Source organism: Gracilinanus agilis, chromosome 2, assembly GCF_016433145.1.
Source record: "Gracilinanus agilis isolate LMUSP501 chromosome 2, AgileGrace, whole genome shotgun sequence".
NCBI classification, from domain to species: Eukaryota; Metazoa; Chordata; class Mammalia; order Didelphimorphia; family Didelphidae; genus Gracilinanus; species Gracilinanus agilis.
Window position 1 is genome coordinate 302,939,785 of NC_058131.1, and position 12,901 is coordinate 302,952,685.

The following is a 12,901-nucleotide window of genomic DNA, read 5'->3' on the forward strand; positions in this document are numbered from 1 at the left end:
TCCAATTTATAGAAGTTGATATCACCAACATTGGTCTTTTCCAGCACTAAGGACAGCCAGTCATTATGATCCCCATTAAAAAAAAGGAAACTGAAGGAGGCAGGTGGGTAGCTCAGGAGATGGAGAACCAGACCTAAATTTGGGAGGTCCTGGGTTCAAATCTGGTCTCAGATACTTCTAGTGGTGCGAGCCTAGGCAAATCACTTAACCCCCATTGTCTAGCCCTTACCACTCTTCTGCCTTGGAACCAATACATGGTATTGATTAGAAGACAGGAGATAAGGATTTTTTAAAAGGAAACTGAGACTAAAAAAGTCTAAGTGACAAGAGATAGGTAGATGGTGTAGTGCATGAATAGGGACCTGAGCCTGGAGTCAGGAAGACCTGAGTTCAAATTTTACCTCAGACACTTAACCAGGAATTTTCTCACTCTTCACCTCTGGTTTCCTTTAAATCTCAACTAAAATTTCATCTTCCAGTAGAAGGAAGTCTTCAGGAAGTCCACTCTTACCCCCTAATTCTAATGACTTTTTTCTTTTAATTATTTCCTATTTATCCTATATTTAGCTTTCTTGTACATATTTATTTGCTCTCTCTCCCTTTAATTTATAAGCTCCTTAAGGGCATGTCCTATTTCCAGTCTCTTTTTATATCCCTTGTACTTAACACAGTACCTACTATATAATGGGTACTTAATACATTTTTTTCAAACATTTATTAATATTCATTTTTAACATGGTTACATGATTCATGCTCCTCCTTTCCCCTTCACCCCCCGCACTCCCCCCACCCATGGCCAATGCACATTTCCACTAGTTTTGTCATGTGGTACTTAATACATTTTTGATTGACCTACTATGTGTGTAACCCTGAGTACATTGTTTAACCTCTCTCTGCTTTAATTGTCTCAACAGTAAATGGGGAAGATAATAATAGCAGCTCCTCTCAGGGTTCTAGTGAGAATCAAATGAGATTAACATAAATGCTTAGGATACTTCTTGGAACATAATAAATCCATAATTAATGCCCATTCCCTTTCTTTTCCAAGGTATTGCTTTTCATCAAAAAATCCTTGAAACAATAAATTGGTTAAGACTCTACTCTTCATTGCAGGACCTAATTTTATTCTCATTTATTACTTTATCTGCTTTTCACTTAGCACATTTGTTTCCCTTCTTCACCCCACTCTTCCCCACAAAAAGAAAAAAAAGAAAAGAAAAAGAAAAACCTACAAACCCCTTCTCCTGGATGGGACATAGGAGGGAGGAATTAATCTTCTAACTTTGAATAAAGTCCTTGCAGTCTACAGGAGAAAGTCAAGTGTCAGAACCAGGATGCTTTCCCCTCAAACTCGAGTTTTCCTTCTTTCTTGGTTCCAAGCTTCATCCTTTCATGCCAGATTTTCCCTATGTCACAGGGCACAGACACAGGGTGACTTCATAGGTCTGGACCAAAGTCTCCATAGTGGAAAGAAAATTATGGAAAACTTATCTCCAGAAGAGGGAAGCATCTCAAGACCCAGGAACCTGACCCTTCTTAAGCTTTATTCCTTCTGAGCCCAGGCCCTGGGTTAGTTTCTAGCCTATTACATAGGACCAGCCACGCCACCCTCAACAACTTAAAGACAAATGTTTTACAGCCTTCCCCTGATCTATGAAACCTGGACCTGTCAATAATATTGGCAAATTGTCATTAACTTACTGGTACCCAATGCCATCAGCCGATTATACCACTGAGCACATCCAGAGACAGGGAAAAAAGTTTCCTGCATCCTCAGTCATGGTCAGAGCCTCCTTCCGTATTATTACATCCTGTCCTACTGCTGGCCCTTATTGAAATCCTCAGGTTTATTATTTTTTTAATGATTTAAGCACTCATTCCTTGTCTATCTTATATCTGTGAAGTTAACTTCTTAAACCCAGACATGACAACCTTGCATTTATCCCATCTGACTTAATGGTCTAGCTTGTCAAGTTATTTTTGGATCCTAACTCAGTCATCCAGAATTTTCCTTCTCTCTTACCTGCTATACCTTTCCTAGATTTGTGAAATTTGCAAATCTGAGAAGTATGTATGCATTTATCATTATTATATCTTCAGGCAGGTCTGTAATCAAGTTGGGTTGGAAGAGATAACTTTTTTTTATAAACCCTTACCTTCCATCTTAGAATCAACACTGTGTATCAGTTCCAAGACAGAAGAGCAGTAAGGGCTAGACAATGGGGGTTAAGTGACTTGCCCAGGGTCACACAGCTGGGAAGTGTCTGAGGCCAGATTTGAACCTAGGGCCTCCCATCTCTAGGCCTGGCTCTCAATCCACTGAGCCACCAAGCTGTCCTGGGAGAGATAACTTTTGAGATCCTTTCCAGCTCTAAATCTATCATCTCAGGATATAATTGGGGACTTAGACTTTAAGTGATCACCCTAGTGCAAATATCAATGATACAGAAATAGGTCTTGATCAATGATACATGTAAAACCCAGTGGAACTGCTCGTTGACTATGGGAGGAGATTGAGAGGGGGGAGGGGAAGAACATGAATTTTGTAACCATGGAAAAATATTTTAAATCAATTAATCCAATAAAATCCCCACAAATAAATAAATGGATGAATGAATAAATGAATCTATCATCTCAGAGCCCTGAAGCCTGTTACTAGAGACTAAAGAAGGATTCATACAATGATTCACAAATAGCAGATGCTAGTGGTTGTTGGTTGATTAAGATAGAACCCAAGCCCCTTGACATCAGCCGCTGGGAATGGATGCCTGTGGTGGAGTCCTCTGGGACCAGCAATGGCCCCAGACACCACATGGAGATTTCTAAGAGGCATGATTAAAAAGCAATCAGTTGTGCAGGGAAATCTTTCTCAGCCAGAAAGCAATGGGATAATACTCCAGTGGGGCAGAAAACTCAATTTTTAATATAACCAAAGGCAATACTCAAATTCTCATTTGTACCATCATGGAGCTGAGCACTGGAAATAACATATGTCTGACATGGCCAGAGATTTTCAGTGCCTATACAGTGAGGCAATAATCAATCAATAAACATTTATCAAGTGCCTGGTATGTGCCTGGCCTTGGACTAGGCATTGTCAATACAAGTACAAAAAAAGATCTCTACTCAGAAGAAGCTTACATGCTAATGGGAGTTGGAACTGGAGGACAACTAACAATCCTTATGTACATGCATCTCATATGTGCACACGTATAGATGGACATATAGGCAGCATAAATGTAAAGTAAATAAATTCCTAGATGGACACAGTTACTACCATCAGGAAGGTCTTCATGTAGAAGATAGTGCAGAGGTTAAGGGAAAAGAAGGATCCCGTGAAGCAGAGGTTAGGAGGGAGTGTATGATGAAGAACCAGAGCAAAATTTTGGAGATGGGACATGATGTGGCTTCTGTATGAGAACAAAGAAATCTAGTTTAGCTGGTTGGAAGCATGTGAGGGGGGAAGCAATGCCAATGAGACAGGAAAGATGGGTTAAGGTCTTGTCATAAAGGGCTCTAAGAGATACCCAGGTGAGGATGCTGATATTTTAACTGAGAGGTATCAAGAAGCCCCTGGAGTCGACTGAGTAGTGGAACCATATGTTAAGATATTTCTGTGCTTAAGCAAAATTATTTTAGCAGCAATGTGCATGATGGACAGAGAAGGGAAGAGTCCTGAGATAGGGAGGCCTCCAACTGTTGCAATAACCTGGGTGAGAGATGAGAGGACTCTTCATGAGTGGAGAGAAGGGGTCATGTACAAGAGACATTTTGGAAAGAGAGATGGCAGGATTGGGTATCTTATCAGATATGTTGAGAATGACAAGATTATAAATCTGGGAAAGTGGAGGACTAGCAATGCTTTCAACAGACATAGGGAAGTTTGGAAGAGAGAAGCATTTGGGGACAAGATAATGAGTTCAGCTTTTGGCATGTTGAGTTTGAGATATCTCTGTATCATCCAGTTTCAAATGATCGATAGGCAACTGGTGATGTTGGACTGAAATTCAGGGGAGATTCGGGGACTGGATACATTCATCTGTGAATCATCTTTAAAGAGATGACAGTTAAATCCACCTCGGAAATGCCACATCTGGCTACTATAACATCAGCTTAAAAAATAAGCATCCCTTGGGGTTTAAATATCACCTAAGAGCATGTGGAGGTTGGGGAAGGAGCAACTCTGTTCTGGCTTCTGCCTCTTCAAGATCAGGAGAATCCTCTGTTCAAAGCTCTGCCTATCTCAAAGATAGGTTTTTGTTTGGCCCCCAGATTCTTTCTTCTTCTTCCAGTTTTCCAATCATACTTCATTTGGATCAGATTCATCATAAAAGGCTCTATTCTCTCTGAGATCAGTAATATGAAATTGCATCCTCACGTCTTCCTTTTTCCTCAATGTTCATAGAGAGGTACCTTCTTTTGTCAGTTGTATGTGTGAGGGCCTGATGAACCCTCCAGGAAAGAGAAATGCTGAATGGCCAGAAAGTGGCTGAAGTGGCCAGTATTTTTTTTGCATAAAGTGACTGCTTTTTTTTCATTTTCATTTTAAATTTGATAACTCTATTTGGAGACAGCATGATGAGGGAAAATGCACTGGCCAAGAAGTCAAGCAACTTTGATGCTTATCCTTGCACTCTCATTAATTCACTATGTAATTTTGAAAAAATTAACTTCATCTCTCTCAGGACTTTGAAATGTTAACTGGAAGCATGTATATGAGGGATTAGACCCAGTTAGGAGGGCCAGGAAATCATCTCAGGCCAAGATTCCAGCATAGGACAATAAGAGATGAAATACCCTTTACAAGGACTGTAATGGGGAGAAAGAAAAGTTAAATGGTGGACTTTACCAAAATATTCTGAAAAACCAAAAGTGCAGTCAACAGATTTTTTCTTAGAAGCATCAATGAGAGAGATAAAAGAATATTTCAAAAGGCTTTCTTTGAAGTGTCTAAATTAGGACTAACTATTACTACATTACCAGAAAAAAAGGCTAGAGAAAGCAAAAATGGTCCAAAATGGCTTTGTACCTTCCATCACTGCAGAGTAAAGGTCTTAGTACCAAACCTAAATACCAGAAAATGTAAGAAAGGCAAAATGAGATTTCTGACTGCAGAAAGATGGTGACTGATGAACCATGAGGCAATAAGGCAGCTGTAGTCTTTTATGGGAGACAATAACCCAGTTCTTCAATAAGGTGTCAGTGCTACTTGGGAAAAGGACTGCCCAACAGCTAGAATTTTAAAACTGTTCAAATTTTACCTACAAAAATAATCTCTCACACACTAGGACTCTGCTAATGACAATAATCTATGCATGGCCTTCAAATTCTCATTCAGATGGATGCTGATGAGCTGTTTCCTTTAGAGGGACAGGGCTACTAAGTAATGTCATTGGTTTATTTTTAACAAATGTCAGCACATAACCACTCATATTCATTTGCAAGTTTATCTCTGGATGCTCTACTCAGAATCCACTGATGGATTCCTCTGCTCAAGACATTTTTGGAATTTGAATTCAGAAATGATGACACATTTCTTTAAAATTATCCTCAGTGGCAGCAAATCTTTATTCCTAAAGTAAATAATTCATATTTACCCTTGAAATGACCAAGTTATTGAAATCTGGTAAATAAAGTTGGTAATCCACCCCACTTGGCTTCTGATGTATAGATATTTCTATATAACTCTGAAGGGACTTCCAAAAATGTTTGGATTAATGACACCCCTAAAGTAGATTGATGACATAATTATTTTGAAAGACATAGAGGTACTTTAAAATGTTGTCTCATTATATTAGTCCCCATGTATCTGCATACCTCCTTATTCAGCATCCTGTGCCTTAGTATTTGTTATATAGAATTAGTAGGTTTATCCTAGACTGAATAAACCTTCAAGTACCCAATGATCTCAGCCTAGATAATAGTAGATATAATCAAATCTTTTGGGTTTTTTTAAGCCTTTACCTTCCATCCTAGAATTACTACTATGACGTATTGATTCCAAGGCAGAAGAGTGGTAAGGGTTGGGCAATGGGGGTTAAGTGACTAGCCCAGGGTCTCACAGCTAGGAAGTATATGAGGCCAGATTTGAACCTAGGATCTCCCATCTCTAGGCCTGACTCTCAATTCACTGAGCCACCCAATTGCCCCCTATAATCAAATCTTAAGTACTCTTTTGTCTTAGAAGTTTCTCCCATTGCATCTAGGACTCTCCCAGGTAGTTTAGACCCTAGCTTGGTGATGGTGAACCTCTTAGGGACCAGCTGCCCAAACTGCACCCTCACACCACATGTAAGCTGCCCCTTTACCCCAGATGGGGAGGGATGAAGCACTCCCACTGGGCTGCTGGGCAGAGGGGCGAGTGATATGAGAAATATCCTCTTGCATTCTGGAGAGGGGAATAGAGCAGCCCCCCTCCAGAACATGTGCCATAGGTTCACCAATACAGCCCTAACTGAACTCCTCCTTCCCTTGTCTCCAGGTGAGCCAATCAGTTGTCCTTCCTTTCCTTTATTCCCCAAAGCATATATAAGATCCCGAGCTCTTCGGTTCATTGGAAATTCCCCTGGAGTGAAGATTCCTAATCTGATGCATTTTTCTCAGAGACAGTGTTCCCAGAGTCCCAGAGCTTGACTCTGTGTGGTGTTGTGTATATGTATGACTATGTGTGATGTTTTGATTAAAGACTTGTTCTTTGTAACTACTTTAGTGATTCTGTGTTTTTCAAGGTTCACACAAGCTAGAAAAGCCAGGAGGCAGAGATGGGATGGGACAGTATTCTAGGCATTGGAGATAGCCAGGGAAAATGTCCATAGTTAGGAGAAGGAGTTTTTTTATTGGAGGAAGAGCTAGAAGGCCAGAGTTATTAGACTGCAAGGAACTTGCAGAAATGACATAAGATATAAAAAGAATGAAAAGGTATAAAGAAGTCAGTTATGAAGGATTTTGAAAGCCAAACAAAGAATTTTATATTTGATCCTGGAGGCAATAGGGAAGCTTTAGACTATATTGAGTAAGGGGTGGGAGAGTGACACAGTCACTTTAGGAAGATCATTTTGGAAACTGGATGGAGGATAAACTGGAGTTAGGAGAGACTTATAGCAGAGACACCCAATTATTGCAACAGTCCAGGTTTGAGGAGATGAGGGCCTACACCAGGATGGTGGTAATAGCAGAGAAGAGAAAAGGGCATATATGAGAGATGTGATAAATATAAAAATAACAGGCCTTGGCAAGTACGGTTATGGGAAAGGGAGAAAGAATGAGGCCAAGGTTGAGAGCCTGGGTGAAAGAGGCAGTACCTTTGAAAGTAATAATTAAGTTAGGAAGAGAAGAGGATTTGAGAGGGGAAGTCAGTTCAGTTTTGGATATGTTAAGCGTAAGATATTTACAGAACATCCAGTACAAAATGTCTAATGAACATTTGAAGAAATTAAATTGATCTCGGAAAGGTTAGGCACATAGAAGAAAATGTGAGAAGCACCAGAACAGAGATGATCATTGACTCAATGGGAATTAATGAAATCTCCAAGTGAAATATTATGGGGTGGGGAGAAAAGAGCCCAGGACAGAGCCCTGGGGAACACCTACATCATACAAGTGACCTGGATACAGATCCAGCAAAGGAAAAAGAGGAGTAGTCAGATGAGGAGGAGGAAAACCAGGAAAGAGTAGGATCATGAAAACCTACAGAGAAAAGATTATAAAGAAGAGGGTGACCAACAGTGCCATAGGCTACAGAGAAGTCAAGAAAGATGAGGACTGAGAAAAGCCTTTAGATTTGGCAGTTAAGCAATCATTAAAAAAGGACCAATTCAAGAGGCATTTTGAAGGGAAAAATGATAAGGCAAGGCACAGGACCATTCTAGACAGCTGAGTCTTGGATTGTTCCACTTCGTAAAAGGTTCTGGAAGAGATCCTGTGAGAGATTCCAACAAAAGGAAATTCCTTCCAATTTCCAGTTTTCACCAATGGCACTATTGCTGTCCAAGGTATCTAGCTAAAAACTTTAGAGTCAATTTTGAATCATTATTCTTCTTTCTCCATCACCAGCAGTCACCAAGTCCCCAAAATGATAAGCAAGATAATTTCAGAAAAAATGGAAAGATCTGCAGGAACTGATGCAGAGCGACATAAGCAGAATTGAGAGAATATTGTACACAGTAACAGCAATATTGTACAATGATCAACTGTGAAAACTTGGCTACTCTCAGCAATAAAATGATCTGGGACAATCCTAAAAGACTTATGATGGGGAATGCTTTCTATCTCCAGAGAAAGAACTTTTGAGTTGACTTTCACATCAGTGCATTTATGGTTTCATTTTGGGGTTTGGGTTATGTATGAGTTTGCTCTTACAACAGTGGCCAATATGGAAGTGTTTAGCATGACAATAAAAATAAAATTTTTAAATAAAATAACAATTTTTAAAAAGAGATCATTAATGACTTTGAAGCAGTCAATATTGATTAAATGAGGTCAGAAGCAGGAGTGAGAGGAAAGGAAGTGGTCTTAATTGCAAGAAGAGGCTCAACAAAACATTATTTATAGATGTAGCAGCTAATTGAAAGACTTTTCATCAAGAACACAGGTAAGTCACTTAAGGAGTAGGATCTGAAAAAGGGAAAAGGACCACCTCCCCATTACATAGCACTAGGCCTTCCTTTAAAATCATGTTCCCCCAGCCTCCACTCAAGGATGCTGCCCACCCTCACAAGAACCAGACTTCAGTTGCCCATCATTTCTCCACTCCCTGACATGGAAGGATAGGAAGTCCCCTCTGGGGACCAGTTAATGGATAGATGTTCACCTTTTAACTCCAACCTCTCATCTTTTTAAGCCCAGAAATGGCAAGAATGAATGAATGCATGAATAAATAAGCATTTATTGAGCTCTATGATCCCCCAGGCTTTTGCTAAGCCCTGGGGATATAAACACAATAGCAAAGCTAGCTCCTGCCTTCAAAAAACTTACATTCCAAGAAAGAAAGAAATGTAGGAAAGTGGTAGTCAGAGGTGGGCACTTTGGTCTGAAAAGCTATTAAACTGGATGAGTGGAGCCTGAGGAAGGTATTTTAATACATCTAGTAGTATGCTGGTAAATGTTTAACAACCAACTCTGGTGGATGGGAGAAAGGGGGAGGACAGAAATGCAGGGCATGATTTTAATTTTAATTTGCATTATTATAATTTTCTCAGGTCACTTTTTTAAGTCTAGACAGTTAACAAAACAATAAATTGAGTCCTGATGTGTAGTTTGCAAATTCCAAGATGCAAATGTTCACCCTGAAAATTTAACAATTAGATCTTGGGAGCCAGTAGGAACTGGCTCCAGCCCACCTCTGCTGGATAGATTACATCGCATCCACTCACAAAAGAAGAGCAAATGTGATGTACTCGTGGTTCCAGAACTGGAGAAGGGGTAGACAGGGAAGGATAAATGCTCAGTGCATTGAGGCTTTTGGCAAAGAGGCTATGGAGGAGGTGGCAAGAGAGGAGGGAGCGAATTCTGTGTCATAGGAGAAAACAGCTGCAGGCAGAGTCCCAGTCAGTGTCCTTAGTCACTTTGCTTCTGTGTATCTTAATAGCTACTATCAATGGTTACTAAGTTTAGAATAATTTTTAAGTAACTGGTTTCAGGCCAACTTTATGCTTAGAACGACTAGGCAGCCACCTCCATAGTGTGACTCAGGGGACTCCCTTGTCCATAAGGTTCACCTGAAAAATCTACTAGGAAAAGGAAGCAGGTTTGATCTGTGGCCCATCCCTCTCATATTCCGTGGGCATCCACCCCACTGTGATGTGGCCAAAAGCAGGCTGTCCTTGGGACTGGCCCACATCCTCTAGACCAGGGGTCGGCAACGTATGGCTTTCTAGCCATATCTGGCTCTTTTGAGGTGAGGAGTGGAATAAAGGAAGATGAGAACTTTCTTTTCAACTCTCCCCAACAAGGAGATAGTTTGACCTCCTTATCATCAGATATCCATGTGCCTCTCACAGTCCTTTCATGGAATCTCCCTCCTTGAGGCAAGGAGCTGGAAGAATAATAAAAGTCATTATCATTGTCATTTCACAGAAAGGAAAATTGAGGTTCAGAAAGGTAGCCACTCTGTAAAGGTCTTTAGGAGAGGGACCTCTACTTTTCCCTCTTACCCCCAACAATAAAATGTAATGTGTAAAAGTCACCTTCCTGAGGGCAGCCTGATGGCTCAGTGGATTGAAAGTCAGGTCTAGAGACAAGAGGTCCTGGGTTCAAATCTGGCCTCAGATACTTTTTAGCTGTGTGACCCTGAGCAAGTCACTTACCCCTCCATTGCCTAGCCCTTACTGCTCTTCTGCCTTGAAACAAATACATAGTATTGATTCTAAGATGGAAGGTTAAAAAAAAGAGGGAGGGGGAAAAATCACCTTCCTCCTGAAACTTATTGTACAGACTACAGGTTTAGGCAAACACATACACAAACACTTGGCCAACTCTGTTTACATTCAGAAGCCAAAATATGATTAGTCACATTAAGGGAATTAGCCATTCAATGAGGAAGGAAACATTTCTAAGTCATTAAAAACAATTCTCTTGAAAAGAGTTCATCTGAAAGCAGATTCATCAGCCAATAAAAAGAAACAAAAGAGCCTGTCCTCTTTGGGATGTTGTCAACATTGTCTCCTCCCATTTAGGACTTTGGGAAACTGGAATATTTCAAAAGCACTGCAGAGAGACCTGATGTGAGGAGACAAAATTCTGTTCTGGAACAGGGCAAAATGACCTGCTTCAAGGAGATCAAACACTTTGACTTAAAAATACACCATCTGTTGCATGATTTTCAATCTCCCTCAACCCCTAAATATCCCAGTTAAAAGCTTCCCTTCAAGAACCTGTCTTAGAATCCAAATGTGGTACAGAGGAAGACATATATTCAATTTGAAGTCTGAGATCATGGGTTCAAATTCTGGCTCAAACTTCCTATGTAACCTTGAGCAAGTCACTCGACCTCCCTGATCCTCAGTTTCCTCATCTGTAAAACAAGAGATTTGGATCAAGTGGATCTAGAAGTTCTTTCTTGGGGTAAGAATGTAACCCATTAAGCCCACTGTTGTTCGATGTGTCTAATTCTTGGTGACCCCATCTAGAGTTTACTTGGAAAGATACTGGAGTGTTTTACCATTTCCTTCTCCAGCTCATTTTTTATAGATGAGGAATTGAGGCAAATAGGGTTAAGTGACTTGCCCAGGGTGACACAGATTGTAAGTGTCTGAGACCAGATTTGAACTCAGAAAGATAAGTCTTCCTGACTCCAGGCCCTGTACTCTCCACTGTGCCACCTAGCTGCCCTCTAGGGTCTTATGTGAGTTATTTAATATCTCAAAGCCTCGATTTCCTTATCTCTGAAATGAGGGAGCTGAGCTAAATATCGATTCAGATCTCTTCTGACTCTAAATCTGTGCTTTTCTGATTTTTCCCCGTCTAATCAGTAGCATACTATAATTTCTCTAAAAAAATTTTTTTCTAGTTAAAATGTTGGTTTCCTTTTTTTCTCCCTCTTATAAAGATCTACCAGCTGTTACTTGCTTCTCTCTCTTTCCTGTAGATTGTCCCACTCCCACCCCACCAAAATGAATTCTTTTTTACCTTGGAAAGAAATGTTCTTCATGGTAATGATATACCTTACTTTATGCAATAGGTACATTCATATATTAAAATATTTTCAATTTAATTTAATCTTATTTAAATATATTCATTAAGTTCACTAGCTGAAGAAATCTATAATGAAATGTTATGTAAATTGGACTTGTGTTTTATAAGATAGCACTTTTATATGTTGGACTTTCTTAAAAGCATGGCACATCTATTTTAATTTTTTAAATTTCATTCTTCTTCCTGGTAATTGCATGATTAATATACTCATTGTCAGATGTATCACAAGTATTCACAACTTCCCAGGTCCTGAGCCTGAGCTTTCTAGGCAGTCAGAGGGAGAGGAGTCAGGGGAAATTGGTACCAAGGACAAATTTCACACTCCATACTCCCCTACTGAAAGGAACTTGGGAACTCCTACAGTATATAGCAACCAAACAGATGTAATCACACCTTCCACCAGTCCTTTCCTTATCTCTCTCTGGAAGCTGCTGAAGCCTTCCCTGCCCAGATTACCTTCCATCTATTCTGTGTGCTTCCTGTATGTACCAGATTAATTAGATGCTGCCCTGTGAGGAGGCTGCATGCTGTTTGATGACAAGGGCTGTTTTTGCCTATCTTTGTATCTTCAGAACTTAGCACAGTGCCTGCCAAATAGTTAAGCTTTTTAAAATACCTGTCGACTAATTGATTCACTTCTCGAATTTATATAATTTCAGCACCAATGCAGTACATGGCTAAGAATATAAGTGGCTCTTTCAAAAAATAAAATACAATAAAAACTCTTACCTCCCTTCTTAGAATCAATACCATGTATTGGTTCCAAGGCAGAAGAGTGGTAAGGGCTGGGCAATGAGAGTAATATGAGATAAATGACTTGCCCAGGGTCGCACAACTAGGAAGTGTCTGAGGCCATATTTGAACCCAGGACCTCCTATCTCTCTGCCTGTCCATTCAGCCACGCAACTGCCCCCATAAGTGGCTTATATATACCTGGGGATTTATCTAAATTGATGCACACACAGATTACAAGTGTTAGATTTTTCTCATTCCTTCCATCCCAACTTCTCTTGCTGATGGAGACTAAATATCCACTCCTGTGCTGAGTCCTTGCACTGTCATATTTGGGTAGGAAGGGCTCTGCCTAGTCAGGGTCAGAAACAAAATTTGGCCTGGTAACCTTCTCCTCCTGTCCATCTGCTCAATAGCATCTGTTTCTTCCTCCTAGGGAATTGCTGAAGCCAAGAGATGACATGTAGGTGATAGATAA